A 24,004-nucleotide genomic window follows, 5' to 3' on the forward strand; every position below is an offset into this window, starting at 1 on the left:
ATCCAATCTGTTTTCAAATATAAGATGCACCATTATTTCTTATGCACTAAGAAAGAAAAATGCTGCCAATTTCAGAGATGTTAAAAGTGGGAAAAATGGGTTTCTCAGAATAAATGAAATACAGTGTGCTCCTGAAACAACAAATCAAACCGATCTATCCTATGAAATTACTGGAAAAAAACCAATTAAACTTTAGAAAATAAATTATTATAGTTGCTATAAGATCATGCTTTATGATGATAATATAAATGTACAAATAAATATAGGGAAGCCATAACTACACTTCATAAATTAAAAAAAAAGACACAACCAACTCAATTCTATGGGAAAGTCAGACAGCTACTTTCGGAACACATGAATATTTTGGAACACACAATTTGCTAGCAAAGGGTGCTGTGAGGGCACGTGAGGAGGAGGGGCGGGTGCTGGCCGAGTCAGGAAAGCATGGGCGGTTTCCTGGGGAGGTGAGCTAAGCTCTGAAGGATAACTAGCTGGACTGGCAGGAGAACAGCACGGACGAAGCTCTACGGTGGGAAGAAATGGAGCCTTTGAGAACAGCAAGATGACTAGAGAGCCCAAAGCATGGGAACAATGAAGAAATGGCTAAAACAAGTCTGGTGGGATAGACGTGGGTTAAAGTTTTTGGTCTTATTCTCAGAGCAAGAAGTTAACTGAAGAATTTTCAGCAAGAGAATAACAATCACATTTGTGCTTTACGAGATCATAAACAAGATAAACCCTGGAGAGGGACATACTAAACTGGAGGTGCCTGAGCATTAAACGGACGGGAGCTGGCAGCTCAATATATAATTCTGGATTCAGAGGAAAGATTTGGGCTGGAGAAAAATCTGAGGAGCTGCCAATGCAGAGATAAATCAAAACCATGGCCAGAGCTAAAACCAGGTCAGAAAAAAACTTAAGGAACGTCAGCATTTAAAGGTCAGACTTAGGAAGATGAGACTGTCAATCAAACACCCACCACTATTGACGCCTCCATTATTATTAATAACTGGCCACAGTATGTCAGACTGTTTTAGGTAAAAGGATATCCAGTGAACAAGATACATAAGCTTCCTCTTATTAAGGAGCCTACAGTTCAGTGAGTAAACAAAAAGCACAAGAAAAAAAGATAATTTCAGTTTGCAATAAATGCTATGAATAAAACTGGCACTGCAGCTCAAATTCCATGATGGCACTGACATCAGTGATGAGATTTCCAAAATGAGGAGCAACTACTGAGAACATTCCAGACAAAGGCTAATCTTCCTTCGACTTACATGAGAATTGCTTTCCTGAGGAATTCAGATATATACTACAACAGCACACACAAGAAACTGAATACATGTAAAATAGGTTCTGTGAGAAAATAAAGCATGTTTTCCCCCTACCTAAACATCCAGAGGACTATCCAAAGTTATGGACATGGGACTGGTCCAAGGACTACAGAACGCCCAGGACCCTTGGCTCGTAACCCGCTAAATACCACTGCACCTGACCCCAGACACGCCACAGCCCTAAACACATCTCCCTGTTTCCAAATGCCCCCCAAAGGGGTTGCTACCTCCCCTTTTGAGAACTGCTGCTTTAAGGCAACAAAGCGCACAGGAAACGGAGATGCACTGAGGTCTCTGTACTAACGAATTCTAGTCTGTAGACACTTCCGTGAAGTGACAATCACTCTTTTTCACTTGATAGGTAACAGATGACCTTTGAACAACATGGTTTTGAACTGCACAGGTCCACTTACATGTGGATTTTTCCCAACGAATTCATACTATAGTACTACATGATCTGAAGCTGGTTGACTTGAGGACTGGAACCTCCTATACAGAGGGCCAACTGCAAAGTTACACGCCAATTTCTGGCTGTGCAGAGGACCAGCGACTCAAACCCCGCACCGCTTAGGGATCAACTGTATCTGCCATGTGCCCAACGCTCTGGTCCCTGCCTTCTCAGAGCTTACATTTTAGAAAATTGTAATAAACACACAACTACCTGAAATGAAGATGATCCAGAATGCAGCTCTTATATTTAGTCAACACACCCTAGCATCTCTCAGGCAAAAGTACAAAGAGTTCCTTGAAAATTAATGTTATTTTCTTCATTAATTATCTGTAGTCATTTGTAGGCACATGTACCGTAGTAGAGATTTAAACATTCAGCACCCAACAGGTGACATCCAACCCTGAAAAAGCAACTGTGTACTTTCAAATCACACTGAAAAAAGTATTTATGGTCTGAAAAACAGTAGCACCTAGTGGAAAAGATACTAATTATAACCAAATCCTTTTGGACTCTAAATATGCTCAGAAAGAAAAGGAGGGAGCTGTGCATTTTTAATCAGGGAATCACTAAAATACAGGAGTGACTGCCATTGAGAACAGACTCGCAGATGGGCAGATGCAGAGAAGAAATTCTGATGTTGGGAAGAAGATGCAATAAAGAATAAAGAGTTGGTAAATACTTGTAAAAATAGCACAGTACCACTGGTATACAGTTGACCAGTCTTAATTTGCATTCTTAATAACCCTTGGTTCAGTTCATGGAATTTTCTAAACTTAAAAAAAAAGGATTAAACAAGCTTCACAAATGTAATTTTTAATGATAGCATGATATTTTCATTGTATAGATGGACCATAATTTTTCTTAACAGTTTTCCCTGTTATTTATTTAGGTGTTTCCTTTTTATACTACTTTCATCACTAAACCTCTTTTGTGTAGTTTGTTCTGTATTTGTGATTATTTTCTTAACAGAGATTTCCAGAAGCAGACTAAAACAAAGGGTATAATTAAGAGTTTCAATACTTATAGCCAAACTGTCATCCAGACATTTTAATAATTTTTATTTTTATGAGCTGACCACAATATATCCTCGTAAGCACTGAGTATTATAATTTTTAATCTCTGTAAATTAGATAGAAAAAGTATCTCACTGACCTTAATTTATAGTTCTTTGATTACTGTTGTTTAGTTGCTAAGTCATGTCTGACTTTGCGACCCCATGGACTGTAGCCTGCCAGGCTCCTCTGTCCATGGGATTTCCCAGGCAAGAATACTGGAGTGGGTTACCATTTCTTTCTCCAGGGGATCTTCCTGACCCAGGGATCAAACCTGTGTCTCATGCATTTGCAGGTGAATTCTTTACTGCTAAGCCAGCAAGCCTGGTGGCTTGCTTATTAATGGACACATCTCCCCACGCTGTTACTTAACATGCATGAATTTTGTTTTCTGTGGACTAACCAATTATATTTTCTGGTCTATCCCTTGGGTTCTTAATGTGTTTTGTCTTTATCATCAATTTGTAAGAATTTATATATTAAATGGATTAAATTACTATTAATAAATAAAAGTTTAAACCATTTAATTTTATTATTAAATGCTGTGAACGTTTCCCCCATTTTTAGTTTGTCTTTTAAATCTTTTTAGATTGGAGTACGGTTGCTTTACGATGCTGTGTCAATTTGTGTTGTACAGCAACAAAGTGCATCAGCTTTACGTATACACACATCCACTCTTTTGTAGATTTCCTTCTCATTTTGGTCACTGCAGAGCACTGAGTAGAGTTAGTTCCCTGTGTTCTCATTAGTTATCTATTTTACACATAATCGCATATAAGTCAATCCCAGTCTCCCAGTTTGCCCCACCATCCCTTCCCCCTGGGTAACCATAAATTTGTTCTCTACATCTGTGACTCTGTTTCTGCTTTGCTAATAAGGTCATCTGTATCATTTTTTCTAGATTCCACATATAAGTGATATTAAATGCCCCAGTAGCATCTAATGCCTTCCAAGAGTTGCTTTTTATGTTCCACCTAGCTCTTTTAGGTCTTGGCAGCAGGGGTAGTCTGATACAGCTTGTCTGCCTTAGCCAGACGCAGGAGTATCTCAAAGGATACTGAATTTCACTCAGTGACTTTCCAGGTAGCGATTAAGATAATCGCTAAGGCCCTGGCAGAGAAAGCACCAACTACTAACCACCAGACCACTAGGGAATTCCCAAGAAAGAATTCTGTTAACATGGTTGAAGAGAAGAAACTTTCTGGAGAGAAATTCTTCCATAATTGAAATTTCTTCTTCATTCTATTTGACTTTCTGGCTTCTTAGAGGGTTCTGTAACCACTTAAAAAGTTAAACTCTTGTCTCAGCATGAGGTTGAAGCTCAACAAAAGTTTCTTTTTTGACCTAAGAAGCTATCTTTTAATTTTGTATTAATACCAAGGCATAAATAAGGGCTTCCCCAGTGGCTCAGCTGTAAAGCATTGCTTGCAATGCAGGAGACACAAGTTCGATCCTGGAGTTGGAAAGATCCCCTGGGGGAGGAAATAGCAACCCGCTCCCGTATTCTTGCTGGGAAAAATCTCATGGACAGAGGAGCCTGGCAGGCTACAGTCCATGGGGTCGCAAAGTCGGACATGACTGAGCGCACAGGCATAACTATCTACTCTTCTTTAGTTAGGAAGTTGCTTTTCAATACCCAAAGCTACATTTTCGGGAGACTACAAATCTAAGATATTAGTGGAACTGAAAAGAGGATATTACTGCTCACTCTCCTCCTCATCTTTCTCTCTTTAACATACCTCTAAAAGGAAATGAAAACCAAGCTTTGTAAGTAACCGAGTGACTGTCTATTTCTTAGGTATCTGATCTTCCTGAACAAAGCTCTACCACCTTGTGATAACTACATGCCACAGGAGACCGAGTTACAAGCACTTCTGGAACCCTGAATGGGGCTTCTCTGTGTGAAATACAGTGAGTTAAATGGACAATATGATCATCAGAAGAACAAATCCTAACAGTCTACAAAGAACACAAATTCAATCTCTATTCCATGCCTTTTGCTTAAGCAATGATTTTATAGGCCATCCACAGATCTCTTCAGGATTAACCACCCTTCCCATACACACCCTACAAATCACACTGAAGTGATTACTGTGATAGGGTTAAAACGATACCACCCTCTAGAGTTGAATCACTCCTTTGAAATTACAGTAATATCCATTCACACAAATGTGTGAATTTGTCATTCACACAAATGACAGCACAAATGTGTGATAGTGAGGAATAGATTTTTGCAAGGCTAAATATAGGGAAGATAATGTGTCAAATTTATACACTATTTTATTTAATCTGGATAGTAACACTGTAAGTAAGCATTACTAGCCACTTCTTCCAGATGAGCCAAGGCTGGGGGGAAAAAAAAAAACAAACCTAAGTCACTGAGCTAATAAAGAGACATTCCCAGAAACCTATCCCAGAATTAACACTCCCAAGACCATGCTTATACCAGTGGTCCTCAAATGCTGGTTATCAGTTAACAAGAATGAACTGCACATATTTAAAGCAAACTATTCAATAAAATTTGATATATGTGCACACCTGTAAAACCAACCCCATAACCAAGGTAACTCCAGGTAATACCACAAAAAGAGAGAAAAAAGGATAAGGACTATTTTTCACAAAGTCACATTCAGTTAATTTATAGGATTCTCCCCTAGGATTGTTTTCTACTTCTTTGCATGAGAATGTCTTTTGTTTTGCAAAGTAATAAGAGCGGATGCTGGTGGTTTTTATTCGAATGTCTTACATGGCGTGACTAAAAGATGGCAACCATATGTTGACTCCCACTTCTCTTGTTAAAACTTTACTTGTGCATGATGTCCCAATATCTCCTAACCACAGTGCTTTTCTATATGTTCAAAAAAACAGATTTTAGCCCCCAAAGGAAATAACTGATTAAATAATATTTAAGAGATAATTACCTTCCTACAAGAATGACAAACATTTCAAAACCTGCTGTGTATAGTAGCTACCTTTATGGGTAAAACTATAAGAAGTCATCCCCATTCCCCCATCACCATTTTCCAGTGGTCACATGGTTTTTAAATTTTGCTTCCCACCACTCCTACCAACAGACTTCAAAACTTAACATCAATAGATAGGCTCATTGCCTTGATCGTAGGGGTGGTTTCAAAGGTATATACATATATAAAATTTTATTGAAGGGTAAACTTCAAATTTGTACAGTTTAATATATGGGGGGGGGGGAGACACCTTAATAAAGATGCCAGAAAAATACCCTCACGAGGGGTATTAAGGCATTTGAATCTTCTGATACATACTATCATCTTCACTGTCTGTAGGCATCTGTACTCGTCCTCACTAGCAGCACATGAGTGGAAGATTTTCCTTTCTTATTCTCCTTTGGATTATATTTAAACTTAGCCAGATGGAGATGTTAAAAAAGTTCTAGTATCTCGAATTTGCTTTTCTTTGATCACTGGCAAGATTAAGTTTTTAAATGCTTGCTTACTAGTCTGTTTTTATCAATTGTCTTTTCCTTTGCTCCTTTTCCTATGTCAAAAGACATAAAGCTAGTTTTCTTTGGCAACCCTTGGGTGTGAACTCAGGACTGTCTGATCTTATGGAAGGCACACCACCTCTTTGGATCTCAGTTTTATTTTTTATAAACCCTACGATCTGTGAATTTTAAACAGCTGCAATTAGTTAAGACTCACTCATGGAATGCAACAGATATACAAGATATAATGATGGCTAATAATATTTTTGTCACTAATCCAATTAACATCTTGACTATAAAGAACATTAAATAGCGATGGTAAGATAACCCCAAAATAAAACCAAGCAAAAACAAAACACACAAAGAACAATTCTCATATTTTAATAAAAAATAAGGTGAAAATTCTGATAGTAAGTATATATATTTTAATACGCATTGAAGCCTTAAAATAACATCTTCTCACTTAAAAACTGATTCACAGTAAATTTAGAGTTGTACAGCCATAACCATAATCTAGTTTTCCAAAGATTTTATTACCCACCAAAAATCCTTCATGCAAATCCCCATGCTCACCCTTAGCCCCAGACAACAACTAATATACTTTTGGATCCTCCAGATCTGCCCTTTCTGGAAGTATCACATAATGAAATCTGGCTGTTTTCATTTGACACAATGTTTCTGAGATTCATCCACACTGTAGCATGTATCCCACCTCCATTCTTTGTGTGGCTGAATAGCACTCCACTGTATAGACATCCACATTTGTTTAAGCATTTACAAAAAGTTGATGGTTGTTTATAGGTTGCTTCCTCTCCTGGTTATTACAAACAACTTCATGCTTTTGAGTGCAGATACACTTTTATCTGTACTGGGTAGATATGTAGGAAAGGAACTACTGGGTTATACAGTAAATTTATGTTCAACTTTTTAAGAAACTGCCAAACTGTTCCAAAGCTGCTGCAACGAGCAATTCCCACCATCAACAGATGAGGCTCCCCATTGCTTCACACCCGTGTTATTGTCTGTCCTTTTGATTGCAGCCTTTCTAGCGGACATGAAGTGGCTATGGTTGTAATTTTCATTTCCTCTATATCTAATGATGTTGAGCATCTTATGTGCTTATTAGCTATTTGTATATCTTTTTTGGTGAAATGCCTACTGAAATCCTTGTCCGTTTTTTAACTCGGTATTTTGTCTTATTAATGAGTTACAAGAGTTGTTTTTTAATACATTCTGAATACAAGCTTTTTCAGCTATTTGATTTGCAAATATTTTCTTTTAGTCTGTGGACTGTCTTTTCATGTTCATAATGACATCTTTTGAAGCACAGTATTTTTAATTTAAAGTCCAATAAAGTGAAGTCGCTCAGTTGTTTCTGACTCTTTGCGGCCCCATGGACTGTAGCCTACCAGGCTCCTCTGTCCACGGGATTTTCCAGGCAAGAATACTGGAGTGGGTTGCCATTTCCTTCTCCAGGGGATCTTCCCAACCCAGAGATCGAACCCAGGTCTCCTGCATTGCAGGCAGATGGTTTACCCTCTAAGCCAAAGTAAACTCTTCTTAAAATCCAATATATTAATTTATTTCTTCTTGAATCATGCTTTTGGTGTTTTATTTATGAACTCTTTGTCTAACCAAAAGTCTTTAGGATTTTCTTCTGTGCTTTGTCTAACAGTTTTATAGTTTCCGTTTTTACATTTAAGTCTATGATCCATTTTGAGTTCATTTTTGTGTATGGTGCGAGGTCTAAATCACCTTTTTTCTTTTTGGCATATGGACAGCCAACTGTCCTAGAACATTCATTCAAAAGACTATCCTTTCCCCTACTGAACTGCCTTGGTACCTCTGTCAAAAATCAGTTCAAAGGTTTATATCTTAACACTCAATTCTGCTCCATATGTCTGCCCATGTGCCAGTATCACACTGTCTTAACTGCTTTCACTTTACAGCATATTCTTCTTTGTCTGTCTGTTTCGGCTACACCACATGGTACATGGGATCTTGGTTCCAAGACCAGGGATCGAACCTGTGCCCCCTGCAGTGGAAATGCTGAAGTCTTAACCAGCGGACCAACAGGGAAGTCCTCCTGTATAAACTTAAGTTGGAGACGTTAAGTCCTTCTTTTGTGTTTTGTTAAAATGAGTTTGGCTATTCTACGTCTTTTGCATTCTCACATAATTTTAGAATCAGCTTGTCAATTTCTGAAAAAAAGTTTTCTGTGATATGAATTGAATTTATAGATCAATTTAGGGAGAACTGCTATATTAACATCATTGCATCTTTCCATCCATGAACACAAACTATTTATTTCTTTAATTTCTTAATTATTTCTTTAATTTCTCTCAGTTGTCTTTTGTGTTTCACTTTTTTGTTCAATTTATTCTCAAGTATGTAATTCTTTTTGATGCCACAGTGAAACTGTTTTCTTAATTTCTTTTTCAAATGAAATTTGCTAGTTTACTAGTATACAGAAATACAAATGATTTTCATATACTGATCTGTATCCTGTGACCTTGCTGAACTTGTCTCCTAGTTCTAGTACCTGTGTGTGTACAGATTACTATATGTTTTCTACATACAGAATCACACCATCTGTGGATAAGGACAGTTTTACTTCTCTTTTTTCTAATATAAAGGGCTTCCCTGGTGGCTCAGATGGGAAAGAATCTGCCTGCAATGCAGGAGACCCAGGTTCTATCCCTGGGTCAGGAAGATTCCCTGACTCCAGTATTGTCTGGAGAAGTCTGTGGACAGAGGAGTCTGGTGGGCCACAGTCCATGGGGTCACCAAGAATTGGACATGACTGAGCAACTAACACTTCCACTTTTCCAATATAAATGCCTGGCTCCCCGCCTCACCCACCACCACCAATTTTTTAACCTGCCCAGGTTAGAAACTCCAATACAATGTTGAATAGAAGCAAATCTTGCTCCCACATTTAGGAAGAAGGCATTTATAGTTGCTCATACTCAAATATGAATTAGTTCCTTTTATTTTTTTCATTTTTCTTATACACTATTTATTAAGTTGAAGAAATTATCCTTCTACACCTTATTTGCTCAGAAGTTTTTTTTTTTAATTTTTAAAGATCATGAATGGGAACTGAATTCTATCCAATGCCTTTTCTGTGTCTATTGCGATGATCACGTGGTTCTATCTTCGATTTTACCAATATGGTATATGACACCAAGGGATTTTAGAATGCTAATTCAAGCTTGCAATCTTAGGATAAATCCCACTTGATCATAATCCTTTTTATATGTTGCTGGTGGACTTGGCTTCCTAATAGTAGAAAGATTTTTGTGTTTACAATGATGAGAGATATTGGGCTGCAGTTTTATTTTCTTATGCTGTCTTTGGCTCTGGTATCATGGCAATACTGGCCTCAGAATCCGCTGGGAAGTGTTTCTTCCTCCTTTATTTTCTGGAAATGTTTGTGAAGGCTTTGGATTAGTTCTTTTTATGTCTGACAGAATTTATCAATGAAGCCAAGATGAGCTGGGCTTTTCTTTGTGGCAAGATTGTTAATTACTAATTCAGCTTCTTTTCTTGTCCTATGTCCATTCAGACTTTTCATTCTTGAGTCAGTTTTGGCAATCTGTCTATTTCTAGAATTCTGTCCATTTCACCTAAGGTGTCTAATTTTGTTGGCACAAAGTATCAATCTAAGTTTTGTAAGATCAGTACTAAGTCTTCTCTTCATTCTTGATTTTGGTACTTTGTATCTTCTTTGTTTTTTCTTGGTCAGTCAGTCCAGCTACAGGTTTCTCAATCTGTTGATATTTTCAATTAACTAGCTCTTGGTTTTACTGATCTTTCCTGTTTCTATTTCACTGACTTCTAATTTTTATCTCCTTCTTTTTGTTCACTATGGGCCTAGTTTTTGTTCTTCACTTTCTGGATTCATAAAGTAGAGGTTGAAATTATTGCTTTGAGAGCCCTCTAATACAGACATTTAAAGCTATACAATTCCTTCTTAGCACAGCTTAGCTGCTCATCATCACATGGATTTTGATAGCTTGTGTCTTCTGTTTTAAATTCAGTTCAAAGTATTTTCTGACTCTCTCTTGTGATCTCTTCTTTGACCCGTGGATTACTTAGAAAGCTCCTGTTAATTCACTATGTACTGTTGTTGTTCAGTCACTAAGTCCTATCCGACTCTTTGCAACCACATGGACTGTAGCCTGCCTGCCAGGCTCCTCTGTCCATAGGGTTCTCCAGACAAGAATACTGGAGTGGGATGCCATTTCCTTCTCCAGAGGATCTTCCTGGACCAGGGATCAAACCTGTGTCTCCTGCATTGGCAGGCAGATTCTTTACCACTGAGCCACCAGGGAAGCACCCCCCCCCACCCCCCTCATTACTGTACATGGAAAGAAAGATGGAGCCAAGAAGGACTCCAAAGATTTAGACTGGAGTAATTGGAAGGATGTAATACTCTCTCAAGTAAGACAGGAAGGAGTGCAGGCAGAGTGGACATGTGAGCAAGAGCAGGAGCTCGGTCCTGACGCTGTAGGGTGAGGATATGGAGAAGGCAACCAGATATGCAAATACTGAGTCCTGGGAGCAGTCCAGGCTACAAAACAAAACTGAGGTGTCTTCTGGGTCTGTATGGTATTTAAAGCCACAGGACTGAATGAGGTCACCAAAGGCGTGAGTTTAGACAGAAAGGAGAAAGTTTACACAGTGAACTCACAGATGGTTTCATGAAGGAGACAGGTGTTAGGTATGTTAGGACATTAAGAATTTGATCTGGCAAGCACAGAAGTCAATTCAAGCTTCTATAAAGCCATGGGTGTGAAACAAATGTTATCACATGATAACAAGTCATACCTGTGACTAATGGTGGCATTAACAACAAGATAATGATATCAAGAGACTCAGGTCTCCAAACAGACATGTTACAATATAGATATATTATTAAGCCAGGCTTACTACATATATGTTTGCTAAAATTATAATATCATTAAATTATCCATGTTACAAGAGAAGATCTTTACCCATACGCTTCTCTGCCATTCTCAGCCATTTCGTATGTATCTCTTCTGAACACTGTGACATGAAAGTAAGGAAGCAAAACTGTTCTCCCTCCAACCAGCGAACCAGATAAAACAACAAAAGAGAATACGCGTACTCCAAAGCAGGCATATGAATCTCTTCACGTTCTAAGTCTGTAACGGTTTGCAACATTCCTTCAAACATTCTGTGTTGAAGAACCAGAAGAAAGACACAATAGAGAAGAAAAATGGGTCAAATGAGGAAACTGCTTTCCAACTGAAACATGAGATTCAATAGGAAGTATTAGGAAAGACAGTTATCACATGCTGCTCATATATATCAAAGGCAGCTTACTGCTAGCTTACCCTATTAATAACTAAAGCACTCTAGTAGCAAGGTGACACAGATTTTTATAAAAATGTCGTCTCACTTTTAATAATCTGAATCAAAACTATCACCCTTTAAGTAGGCTTAAAATTTTCAGTAATGTTAATTTTCAAACAATGCTTTAAGAAAAACCTGCTGCTCTGGCAGAAAAGAAGTAATCCATGAGATTTCATGAGACCTGCATTTGTCTTGCCGACATGCTCCTGCCTCAGCCACATTCTGGATGTCAGAGTTAGAATTCAGGGAGAAAAGAGAATTTACTATCAGGTTTTTCAAACAGAAATAACATTTCTCATAAGCACATCAAAGTTGCTTTTCTTTCAATATACTTTTAGAGCCCAAAATGATTCTATTTGGGGCTATGATCCCATTAGACACAGGCAATTTATGTTAACATGTGATGGATTTTTAAAATTAAAACAGACCAAATGCCACACATCAAAATTGGGGCCCAAAGACCTCTTGGAGAATTGGGAAGCCTGGTGTGCTGCAGTCCATGGGGTCTCAGAGAGTCGGACATGACTGAGCGACTGAAGTGAAGATCTTCAAAGGTAATAAAAATCACCGTGTCCATCTGAATGAGGGGAACAACTAAACAGCATGGTCACAGCAATCAGGGAGCCGTGCCCTCTCCAAGGTGCCCTGGTTTCCTCATCTGCTGATGCGAATAAATTAGGTAATAAATTAAGTGCCTGAACTTGGCATATGATAAGCACTCAAAAAACTATAGCTATTATGAAGTCTGGAATCCTTTCTCCACTTGTGAGTTTATATCCTCAGAGCAAACAGGCTTAGCAAAACAACAATAGATCGAAATGAAAGCACACTGCTCATCCTATTGTCTCACGAGAGACCTTCACTGCCATCTCTGAGATGCAAAGCTTCAGGCGAGAAAATACTAAAAAACACAAACCCTAAAAACATGAAAAGAACAAATGAAAAAAAAAGAGGAGGGGTGTGTTATGGGAAAGACAAGTACCAATAAAAAGCAAGAAAAACTTGAGAAATCCTAAAGGCTGAATTCTGAAATTAATGTTCACTAATTTGAGATTTAGTTGAAAGACCACAAGAGAAAATCCCATTTTCTTAGGCCATGAGATCTACATAACCAAAATTCTGCCATCAGAGGTTAAATAGAAGGCATGTGTGCAAGCTAATTAAATAGCCATATTTAATAACTGTGTTAAAGGAGTACTTAAATTATAAGTCAACATAAACTAATTTCAAGAAAAAGAATTTTCAATATCCTTCTAAAATTCGATCTGACTTCCAGAGTCCCCCTAGAGGAGAACAGAAAAATACATCTAATATATGCTAACCAGACGTTGTGGATTGGCCAGAATGATCCTATTAATTTTAATACTCATTTTTCCAATGGCTAATATCTAATGATAGTCACCTTATCTGTGAAAGGCAAACCAGGAACTATACCTAAAGTTCAAATGTCCATAAGAAATATCACATATTAATCTTTAGAATTTGGCGGGCAGCGCCCAGAGACCTGAAAAGGTAACTGCCCATCCCTATAGGCTCCCACAGACAACACGGTGCACTGAGGATGACTAAGATTTTCTGGAAATACTGAAGATTTGTTTTCTCTCTTTTTTCGGTCAATATCCCATATCTACAAAGTTTACAGTGTATCTGGGACGGTTATATAAAGTCTGAGTTAGGATATTTTTTCGGGGGTGGTACTAAGAAAATTCGATTTCGTTGAGAGTACTCACCATAATTAACAGCAGAACCCTATTATTACATGGCTCATTACATACTGGGATTTATGCTTGTGAGTCAAATCTCTATACCAGAACCTCAAACGATAAACTCTCCTAAAACTGCTATATTATGTGCTTTCTCCAATAAGCATTTTAAAAGGACTCACTGTTATGTATTAAATCAAACAGTTTTACCATTAGCTTCTTTATTTACTTAATTTAAGGCCTCTCTCAAACATCCCAGGAAGAGCAGTGAGCCTTCTGTGTCTGACCTCTTAGAATTCTTTCCAACAGCCCCACACCAATCATTTGGTATTGTTTTGTCCTGCTGACTCTTTCTAACACCTTTTCAGTTTGACCCTACCATTATGCTTGTCTAAGCTCGCATCACCTTCCACAGACAACCACAACAGCCATGGTTTTCATGCTTCCAATCTCCCCTCCAACCACCTGCTTGATGCAATTTTCAAATCTACCATTTGGTTCAATGGCATGCCCATCAACAACCACCAAAAGCTCCTAACCAGCCAAAGAATGGAGATGCTACCCATACAGCCCCTTCTAAACTTCAAAGTCAACATACAACCTCCACTTACAGCTAGGTCTCAGGGTTCACTTACTCAATAAAAACACTGGGCTCCAGCTGCTATGGTCAGGTGCTTGCCGAAATGGTCCCCAAACATGACTTGCCCATCTGTCTCCTTGTAGAATATCCCTTCCATCCATCCAAATGCTACCAGTCTTTCAGGGCCCGCTTCAAGTGACGTCCTGCCTGACCACTGTGACCCACGTGTTCCCTCCCTCTTCCGAGTACCTGGGCACTCTCCTTCTGCATCCCCAAGTCCCTCTCACTGAATGACACTATACGGTGGTACTGAAGGGAAAACAATGTTCGGTGGTCATGTGAGTGGGGAAGGCTGACAAGGCTAAGGAAGATAAAAATTCCTTCTGCTGCTGGACTTCTCTCATCATTCCATGTGCTAACGTGCAGCTTCACCAAAGGAGATGCAGAACACGGCTACGTAATTACACGCCACGATGGACTGCTGTGAACTCAGGAAGCTTCACGCATTTAATTGCTATCTTAGTTTTTCGCTTTGTTGTTTTTACTTGTTTGGTGCCTGTCTCCATCACTAAGGACACCTCAGGGAGGGCAGTGAGAGGTCAGTCTTCACTGTGGCCACTGAATAGAGAAGGTATTAAATTTTTGTGGAGTAAAGGAGGGACTGACATGAGCAGGCTTGGGCTTTAGAAAGCAGTTCTAACTTTGGCATCAGAGAATCCAGACACATTATCAAGGCCCTGACTTGGGGCAAATTATTCAACTTCCATCAGCCTCAGCTTCCCAATCTAGAAAATGAACACAATAACAGTAGTTACCTTACAAGCTGCTACTGAGGAATGAGTAAACACAAAATGTATTGGTGGGACACAGACCAGAGGAGAGAGACTAACTAAAAAGTTATTCAAATAATCCAAGCTATTTATCCATGTATGAGGGCTGTGAAGTGGACTGTCTGAGTGTAAATTCTGGCTGCACTTTCTACAAGCTGCAGGATCTTTTACTTTCTTCTCCGTCCTCCTTTCCTCCTCTGAAAAACAGAATTTAATTAAAGCAACCGTGTTGTATGAAAGGAGAGAAGGTTAGCACTCCCCTTGACAAGGATGGAAGAGGCTCTCGGGCCTGACAACACGCATACGGTTAAGGCATTGCCACCTACTTCGTGGCATCTAACCACTGTAAAAAATAAATAAATAAATAAAGCAACCATCTTCTGTGAGGGTTATGAGGATTAAACAAGATAGTAATGTCACATCCTTGGCACACTATCCCAGAGCAAATGCTCAAATGTTAGGTGGATCTATGTGAAGATTATTTTAACACTGAGACCTGGCTACCTGAGAGGATGCTTCCTAAGCCCCCAACACACACACACACACACACACACACACACACACACACAGACACTTCTCCACCGTCCTCAGTGACTCCAATGTATTTGCTTCCACACAGCCTTCACTTGTTTCCCTCACCTACCCTCAAAACCTCATTTAAAACATCAGCCTCCAGAAGAGGGAAGCCTATTGTTATGAATTCCCTTCCTACACACTCTTTCCCCTCCCCCTCTGCAGGACATACACAGTGTGAGAAGACACAAGGTAATCAAAGGAGTAATCCCACTTCCCCTCCCATTCCTGATGTTAACATGTGTTCACAGCAGCAAAGGCTGGGGAGGTGGTAAGTTTTGCTTCTGCTGCCATTTGCTTGTTTCAGACCTTAACTTTAATTCCTGGGGGCTATCTTAAATTATCAATTTATTAAAAGAAAAATTAAAGAGAAATTATCTTCGGTAATAAAAAATAAACTATGCCTTTAGGCTCAACCCAAGCAACTGATTTTTGTTGTGAGAAATCTTATCCTTAATAAGCTTGACTGTACACATAAAATGCATCCAGCAGCACACACACTCCCGACATGAACTCCGACACTAGCCAGCCTGCCCATCAGTAAGAGACTCAGCCACAGGCAGGGGTTATCAGCTACTGAAAACAGTTTGACTTGATGTTGTGAAACTGTAGGTTTGCATTTCAGGCCTTCAGAGGTAGGACATCACAAGGATATAAGTGTAATAATTTCTAAAACATTCTAAAGAAGGAAAACAGAGAAGGTCTTTAGATTAAAGGGAAAAAAAAGAACTGTCCAGGTGTTTGTATTCTAGGGGATCACAGGGGATCATGTGCATTTATACAAATAGATGATGTTCACAGAAAATGCCCTAACTTTGCAACAAAGATGAGCTGACATGTCTGTGTACTCTTCCATTTTCATATTTTTGTACAAAAGTTGTTTTTAAAGTTTTGTGTCAAAAATGGTTTATGAGGAACTAGAGTGGGGTCTGAGCCACAAGGGACCAATCTAGCCCACAGGTTCTCTTCTCTGGAGGACTGACTCCATGGGACTCCCTCCTCTGGGCCCTGTGTGCAGGGCCCAGCAATCCGATGTGTCTTTGGGCAGGTCGTTCCCCAGCAGGAAAGAAGTACCGTGACAAGGAGGTAAACAAGGAGAGGGAGACCCTGGGACGGACAACCCGCTGCTCATTTCCCACAGCAAATGTTAAAATCCACTGGCCTAGAAGAGACTGATTTCAGAAGCTGTATTCTTGCCCACCCTTAACCATTACTACATCTTAGAAAACCAAAGTCCCAAGGCGGGGCTGGAACTCAGAGAGCCACACAGAATATTAAGAGTTCAAAACAGCAGTGAGCGCGGCTTTCCCAAGGCCATTCCTTCTGTTGTGGTCTGCAGCCATGGAGGGCTCAGGAGGGTGCGAACCGCTATCTGCGCGGCAGCAGGGCCGTTTTATGGCTGGATGCCCAGATTGTCTAGCTCTGCACACAGCCCTATAGGCTTCTGAGGGCTGCAGAGGAAGAATGCATTCTTAACAAACAGCTCACCATCCCTGCAATAGCTTCTTCACTCACTGAAAGCATCTGTAGCCAAGAAGAGAATTCACTTTTAAACTCCAAAAATGGCACAAAGGGTCTGAATTGTCACCGTGCTTTTCACGTGCATCTTTCTCATGTCCCCATTGGAGAAGTGAAAAATTCATATTTCATTTTTCATTAAATTTTAAGTTACAGTTCCAATACATAATTTGTACAACAGAAAAGCTACAGGATTAATCAAGTTGTTCAAACAAGTTCACTGGGCAAGAATTACACATTTTTTTGTTTGAATGTCACACATACAATCTCTACATAAGATTTTATAGTTATTTCCGATAACAAGTAACCTTTAAATTTTTAAGTAATTATATTCCTGAAGAGAGCTGTGTATAAGTTACCTGGTTCTTTAAATGTTTATGATTGAGTACATCTTAAAGAAAGCTTATTGTATATTATTTTGCAAAGTAAAGAATACTCTCCTTATGAGTGCACATTTAAAAGCTAATTTGCTCAACTCAATACTCTGTAATAACCTATATGAGAACAGAATCTAAAAGAGTGGATATATATATACATATACACACACAGACACACTCACACACACAACTGATTCACTTTGCTGTATAGCAGAAACTAACACAACACTGTAAATCAAGTATACTCTAACAAAAATTTTAAAAATGATAAAGCTAATTTGTAAAAATATAACTAGTCATGATTAAACTGGCTTAAAGCAAGAAAATCTGCAAAGTGTCCTAAAAAAAAAAGCTGGTTGCTGGTTCTCATTTGATATTCTTCTTGCTTTACTCAAATATATGACATCTTCAAAGTTATATGACATTACTCAAAGTTATTGAGATGTTAACTGTCTTAATCAGGCAAATAATATCTAGTCACCTTCACTATGAAGCCAGTTATCAGACAAAATAAACCATGGTACCAATACTTTTCAAAAAGATTTCCTTACATCAAAAAATCAGAAGACCCTCTGAAATAAAGCTGGATAAAAGGTAAAAACCCATTTAACTGTCTCAAAATCAGGAGTAAGAAGCCAAAACAGTTTCAGTCAAAGAAAAAGAAAAGCAAAACAAACAGAAACAAAGTTCCCTGGTTCTTCCCCTTATAACCTTCCAGGCACTGCCTGCTCAGGGCCCCAGCTCCTGCTCCCGGAGCTTACCATCTTCCAAGGCCTTTTATAAACCTGCCCCTTGTCACCTCTGTGTTTCTCATGCTTTCCACACAGGCTTCGGTTGCTCTAAGTAATCTTTGCTTACTCCATCCCCAAATTTTAATTAACTCATATGCTATTCCGATATATAGAACAGCCTCAGACTCCACAGCCAATCTATTTTCTTTCTTATAAAATCTTCTCAGATATCATCCTTACACAATAAACCCGGACTCAGAGGTAAATATTACTGAAAACATATGCATACAATCTCATGGATCTAATTCCTACCAGGGAAGGTTAAAAAAATAAACCATAAAATAGTCTTTAAAATGGCTCTAATTCTCTAAATATTAAGTTGTTAAAGAAGTTATATGATGTCATAGACATTCTATATGCTCAAATCAAATAACAGAGAAATAGACTTTCCCTAGTAATCTCTTTCTCTTTTAGATTTAAAATTAGCATCACATTCTTGAGTCAACCAATAGTAAATTTACATTCAGGACCTTATCACCCCCATTTGGAGTTTGGGAAGTAATGCAAACACCCATTCTCAGCTAGTACTGTAGGAATTTTTATCTTCCATTTCTTTCCAACTGAAAGCTCTCTTCACTAAGGAAAAAGGCTGCCCCCCCACCCCCTCCAGCCCTGACCTCCTCCTCCTCCAGCATGGTTTTGGAAGTGAGCCAGATGACAGCATTTGGAAAAGCACACATTTATCTCAGTAAAGCCGGCTGTTTAACAAAAAGGTGGAGGAGGTGAGAAATACTGTAATTTAAAGTTTCCTATATCCCCCCTACCCATGGTTCAGTTATATTTTAATCACTGGGAGTCAAATGAAACAGTTCGCTCTACTTTCCCTTATAATCAGCACTCTCAGGCAACCATTTGTTCCAAAACTCCTAAGCCAACTAAGTATAAACATAAACCTGTTACAAAATAATCTTTGTCAAAGTGTTACAACATATGCCACTTGACAAACAGCAACAACAATAAACACTGCAAGGAGGAAAACCTAAAATCAACACTTACCTGTAACCCAAGTTACTACTAAAGTATTTCAATGCTAGAACCAGGACGAAATAGTTAGGATTAAGTCTTATTATAGCCTCAGTATCAACTTTTATTTAACTTCACATCTTAATAGTAAATCAGATGTACAAGACCATAAGGTCTTTGATTTGAACAATAAGTATGAAAGATAAGAAGAGGGCTTTTCAAAGTAGACCCACATAATAACATCAGGTCTGAACATATACATACATGAATACACACACACATATATATCTGGGACTCGTATCCTTTCTACTTCTTAACACAATACTAGTGCTAGCTTTTAGAAATTATTCTACATCACCATAAGTATAATTTAACTGAAACAATACTTTTACTATCACCACTTTCTGGGCTATCAATTTCTATTGATCCAACGTGAGAAAGACAAAAAGATTCTAAAACGTCTATTCTTATGAAAACACAAATATTAAAAACTTTCTGTAGGAGAAAACTCTTTCAGTATCGGTGAACAAAGTAATAACTAATCAGACAATTATCATCTGTTTAAACACCAGTAATAAAATTAATTCGGATAATATAACTGGGCTAGTTCTTAAAACCTCATTTTGCATCACTTCTCCCAACAAAGCATCCTTAGGTGTGCCACACTGAAAGGTGTTCAAAGACCTTCACCACTTCCGTGATTCTGGAATAAATTTCTTCAAGTTGCCCTCTGCCAACCAAGTTCATCTGGTCTGGAGCTAAGTTTTATCCTTTATTCTTTCACATACTATTGAAGGAAGTATGGAGTCCATGCACAGAATGGCTGCACCCCCTACACATTCCAAACTGGCCACCGCTGTCTTCTAAGATCACTCAACCCACATTTCCAGTGTCTCAACTCATCCCCATAGTTACTCAATTCTAAATGTAGGAAATAACTTGCATAAAATAAGCCTCCTGCGGGGTCAAATTACACTCAGAGACGTAGCAGTCTCTACACAGCCATCATCTAACTGACCACCTACACCGCAGGACACCGCGGTGAACACCGGATTCAGGAGAAAACATGAACCTCAGCAACACAATGGATTAAACCAGCCAGACGCCTCCAACTTGCAACTAACTCCTTAAATACGCTTAAGTTGGACATCTGCAGAGCACCATTTTGAGTTCAGAATCTGCAGTTCATGCCTAAATATAGCCGAGCAGACCACTCAAATGGAGGTTTAGGTAGAGGTTCGAGACAGTTGCACTCATTTCGCTGAATCCCTGAGACAGTCGAGCGCCCAACACCGCTAGAGGTGCGGCCGGGATCTGCGGCTCCTCCGCCCCCGCCCCGCGACGTGGAGGCAGCAATCCTGCATCTTCCGTGAGATTCCCAAAACTGCGTGTAACCTGCAAGCGAAAGATTCTCCACCGAGTTAACGCGCAGGGAACCCTTGGATCCACATCTGCACATTTAACAGATACGAATCTATTAACGAATCTCATCCACGAGAAAAAGGTGCAGACGAGGCGACGCACGAGTGGAGGTGGCCCCCGAGGCGCTCCGGTTCCGCGCTCCCAGAGACGGGCAGCTGCGGTTCGGCTCCCGTCCCTCGTGCGCATCGCCCCGCAGCCTGCAGCGCCGCGAGCAGCCCACCTGATTCCAGATCCGCGGGAGGCCGAGGGGCCCCTCCATGCTAGCAGAAGCACGCCCGCGCTTGCTCTGAGCCCCCCACTCCGAAACAACGGCGGGAGAGGCCCCACACCGAAAACGCCCGGGTTCGTGCATGCCATCAGAAATGCAAAACCCGCGCGGGTGACTGCTCCCGGAGAACCAATTCCACCAAAGCATCGTTTTACGCACACCACACACGCAATTGCCTTGCGGATCGCACCGGGCACCGCGAGCCTCTCGCCCTGCGCGCGCCCGCACCCGGGCCCCGCGCAGCCAGCAGTTCCTCCCGCCGCCCCGCGCTGCGCATCCTTCCCGCCGGGACCCGCGGCGACCCCTCGCGCTCCGGGCCCGGCCGAACAAAGGCGACGCCAACAGCTCCGCCGGCTGCGGCGACTCGGAGGCCCGGCCCGCGCTCACCTGGGCTCCGTCCCCGGCGGCGGCGGCGGCTCCTCGGAGGGGATCCGGCGGCGCGGCCCTGGCGGCGGCGGCAAAGAACACTCCGACGGCCGCCCCGGGGCCTGCGGGGCGCTCGGGCGGTGGGGGCCCGCTCAGCGCCGGCGCCGCGGGCTCAAGTCCCGGCGCGGGCGGCGGCGGCGGCGGCGCGGGCGGGTGGGCGGCGGCGCGTCCCGGCGGGTCCAGGTCCGGCCCCGGCGACGCCGCGACGCGCCCTCCTCCTCGCGCCCGCAGGCGGGACGGCGGCTCCGGCGCGGCCCGCGATCCGAGGTGGCGGCGGCTGAGCTCGGCGCTCTGCGCTCGGCCGGCTCCGCTCCCTCCGCCTCCGGCTCGGGCGGGCCCGCGGCGGCGGCGGCGGCGGCAGGAGCGCGGCGGGCGCGGGGACAGCCCTGTCAGCGGCGGTGGGGGCGGCCGGGGCGACGCTCAGGGCTGCGGGGCAGCGGGGCCGGCGGCGGCGGCTGCGGCTCCCGGGGCCGTCGCGCTGAGGTGCGGAGCTGCCACCGCGGCCATCTTGTTGCTCTAACTGACAAGAACCCCCCTCCCCCCGCTTCAGCCAGACGGGGCGCTCGCGCCCCCTTCCCCGCCCCGCCTTGGCCTCCAACAGGAAGTCGTCCCGGCCCCTGGCACGTGACTCCACCGTATCTGCATACCGGAGGGCCAACTGGCCAATCGGCGCTCTGAACATGAGCTCCGCCCCCGCGCGCCCCTCCCCGGCCCATTGGCTAGTTCCAGCCAAACCACACCCCCTCCTCCCCCTCCCCTTAATACCCGCCCGAGCTGTCTTTCCACAGACCGCGCGGGGAGCGCGCCAGGGTACGAGCGGGTACGCGCTCCGTGTCGTCGGGCGCGGGCGCGTGCGAGTCCCTGGGGCTCGCGGTCTTCTTGGGGTGCGTGGAAACTCACGCAGCTTCCTTCCTCGTCTGAGGGTGCTGCAACTTCGCATTAGAACGCTCAGCCGTGAGGTGAGGGCCCGGCCGTGCGCGTCCGCTGGGTTCCCCCAGCCGGCCCCCCGCGGCTCTCTAGCCAGGGTTTTGCGCGGTATTTTCACTCGGCGGCGCTGGCCTTGTATTGCAGCCGAGCTCGGCGGCCGCACTGGCGCGCGTCCCGCCCGCGCCGTGCACACGCCCTGTACCGTGCACACACACGTACACGCGCCGGCCTGGGCCAGGGAGCATCCTGCTCGCTGCGCGCCTCCCAGGCGTCCTCCACTGCACAACCGCTCCCCCGGGAGCGCCCTGCTGCGAGCCAAACAAGCCTCGCTGTGTAACCGCCCCCGGGAGACATCCCCTTCCCGGGAGCGCGAGTATTCTGCCCCCACCGGGCAAACTGCTGTTGGGCCGAATCCCGGACGCTCCGGCTCCCGCACCCCAAGGTTCCTTCCCGGCTCTCTGCACCCGGTAGCGGTCCTCCATTCCGCCGCTCTTCCCATACACTCTAGTCATTAATCGTGGGTAAGATCAGGAGCGATGTGCAATTTAAAAGTCACCTTTTAACTTTCGGTTCAAGTCACGAGAAAATATTGAAACCAATATTTCTCTCCATTTTCATGAAGCGTGGTGGAAGCAGGCCAGCTTTCCGCTTTGTGCAGTGGAGGCTCCGCGGTGCTACTTGAAAGTTGTTCGTGTTGGAGGCCATTCCCTGTCTACGTGTCCCCATCTTGAAGAGCAGATAATGACACGCTACTTTCGCAGTGCAATTTTGTTACCGCAAGAGTCTTGCTTTGAAACGTCCGTGGATGAAAGAGACAACAAATTCCCCGCTCTCCTTTCCCTTCGGGGTCCCGTGAGCTAGGCGCACTCCTTTCTTCTTACTGCCATATTTTAAGCTCCCCGGTAGTCAGAGTCACAAACCGCGCTCTAAAATCGTCTTCAAATGTCTGTACTGGGTACTTCCCCTGCTGAAAACCCACATCACTTAGAAGACTCTGATGTCAGCCCGAGTTGATATAGAGACTTCTGCCTTTTCCATTCAGCGTTTTATTTACGTTAATTTTGTTCTTGACTTCCGGAGAAACCTTCATCCTTTGTAGTTCTCAAAGATAAAGGTATCACACGCTCCAGGAGGGAGCGCAAAATAATATCTTCAAAATAGTTGGCATCCACTAAGATTGCTAAATCAGTGAGGAATTCAGATAGCTCGGTGAACCCATCATTGCAATAAGCAGAACCTCTTTTGGAAAACTGAACCAAAATTGAATGATTTAATTTTTACCCCTGATGTTGAATTTCTGATTGTAACCTCTCAACTTTTCTCCATCTTCTTTTTACTGTCCCCCTCAATCAGCTAAACCACACAAAATAATTGTCCTCTCGTTACACTATAAACACCTGGAGAAAAGGCCACACTTACTTGATCATAGTTTCTGACCCCAAAATTAGACTCATGTGGGTCTGTAACAATAGAATTCTCAAAATTAGGACTGATCCAGGAACATTGTGGTAGATGATAGCCATGAGTGTAGAGATTGCAGTGTCATTTCTCAGGGGCTATTTGGGCTGAATAAAGTCTGAGCAACCCCCAGGCAAAGTTGTAAAATGAGTCAGTGCATATTTGGGGTCTGTCATCCCTTTATCAGCCCTGCCACTACCACCTCATGACTAAGATATCGGTTGCAATCTATAAAAATGGGCAACCCCCCATAGAATTACATGTAAAAAGATTAAATATTTAGTGCCGCTCTTAAGTTAAAAAGTCAAGTTGTTAAGGACAGGTGGAGAAGACCTAGCTGGACGCATCTGTGAGAATATAAGAGGCACGCCTGGGATAAGTGTGTGGAAGGTTTGGAAATGAATTTCCATTCCATTCAAAGAAAAATCATAAGTGTTGTCCATAGAAACTCTAGCTTGAAATGTAACAAGATCTGTATCTGGTTTAAGC

General features: G+C 42.2%; 1 protein-coding gene and 1 non-coding gene across 7 annotated transcripts in view; one reads left to right on the forward strand and one right to left on the reverse strand.

The window, feature by feature from the left end:
* The window catches only part of TNRC6C (trinucleotide repeat containing adaptor 6C), a 115,292-nt gene extending 94,119 nt beyond the window's left edge, over positions 1-21,173 (reverse strand). For all 6 annotated transcript variants that reach the window (XR_009731465.1, XM_061392680.1, XM_061392679.1 and 3 more), the window contains exon 1: positions 21,092-21,173. The gene's annotated coding sequence lies outside the window, so the exon portion shown is untranslated. The remainder of the gene's footprint in view (positions 1-21,091) is intronic.
* LOC133233165 (U6atac minor spliceosomal RNA) lies at positions 15,019-15,144 on the forward strand. Its single transcript, XR_009731640.1, has one exon. It is a non-coding gene; the product is annotated as a U6atac minor spliceosomal RNA (small nuclear RNA).
* Positions 21,174-24,004: the final 2,831 nt, after the last annotated feature.

This window comes from Bos javanicus, chromosome 19, assembly GCF_032452875.1.
Source record: "Bos javanicus breed banteng chromosome 19, ARS-OSU_banteng_1.0, whole genome shotgun sequence".
Lineage (NCBI taxonomy): Eukaryota > Metazoa > Chordata > Mammalia > Artiodactyla > Bovidae > Bos > Bos javanicus.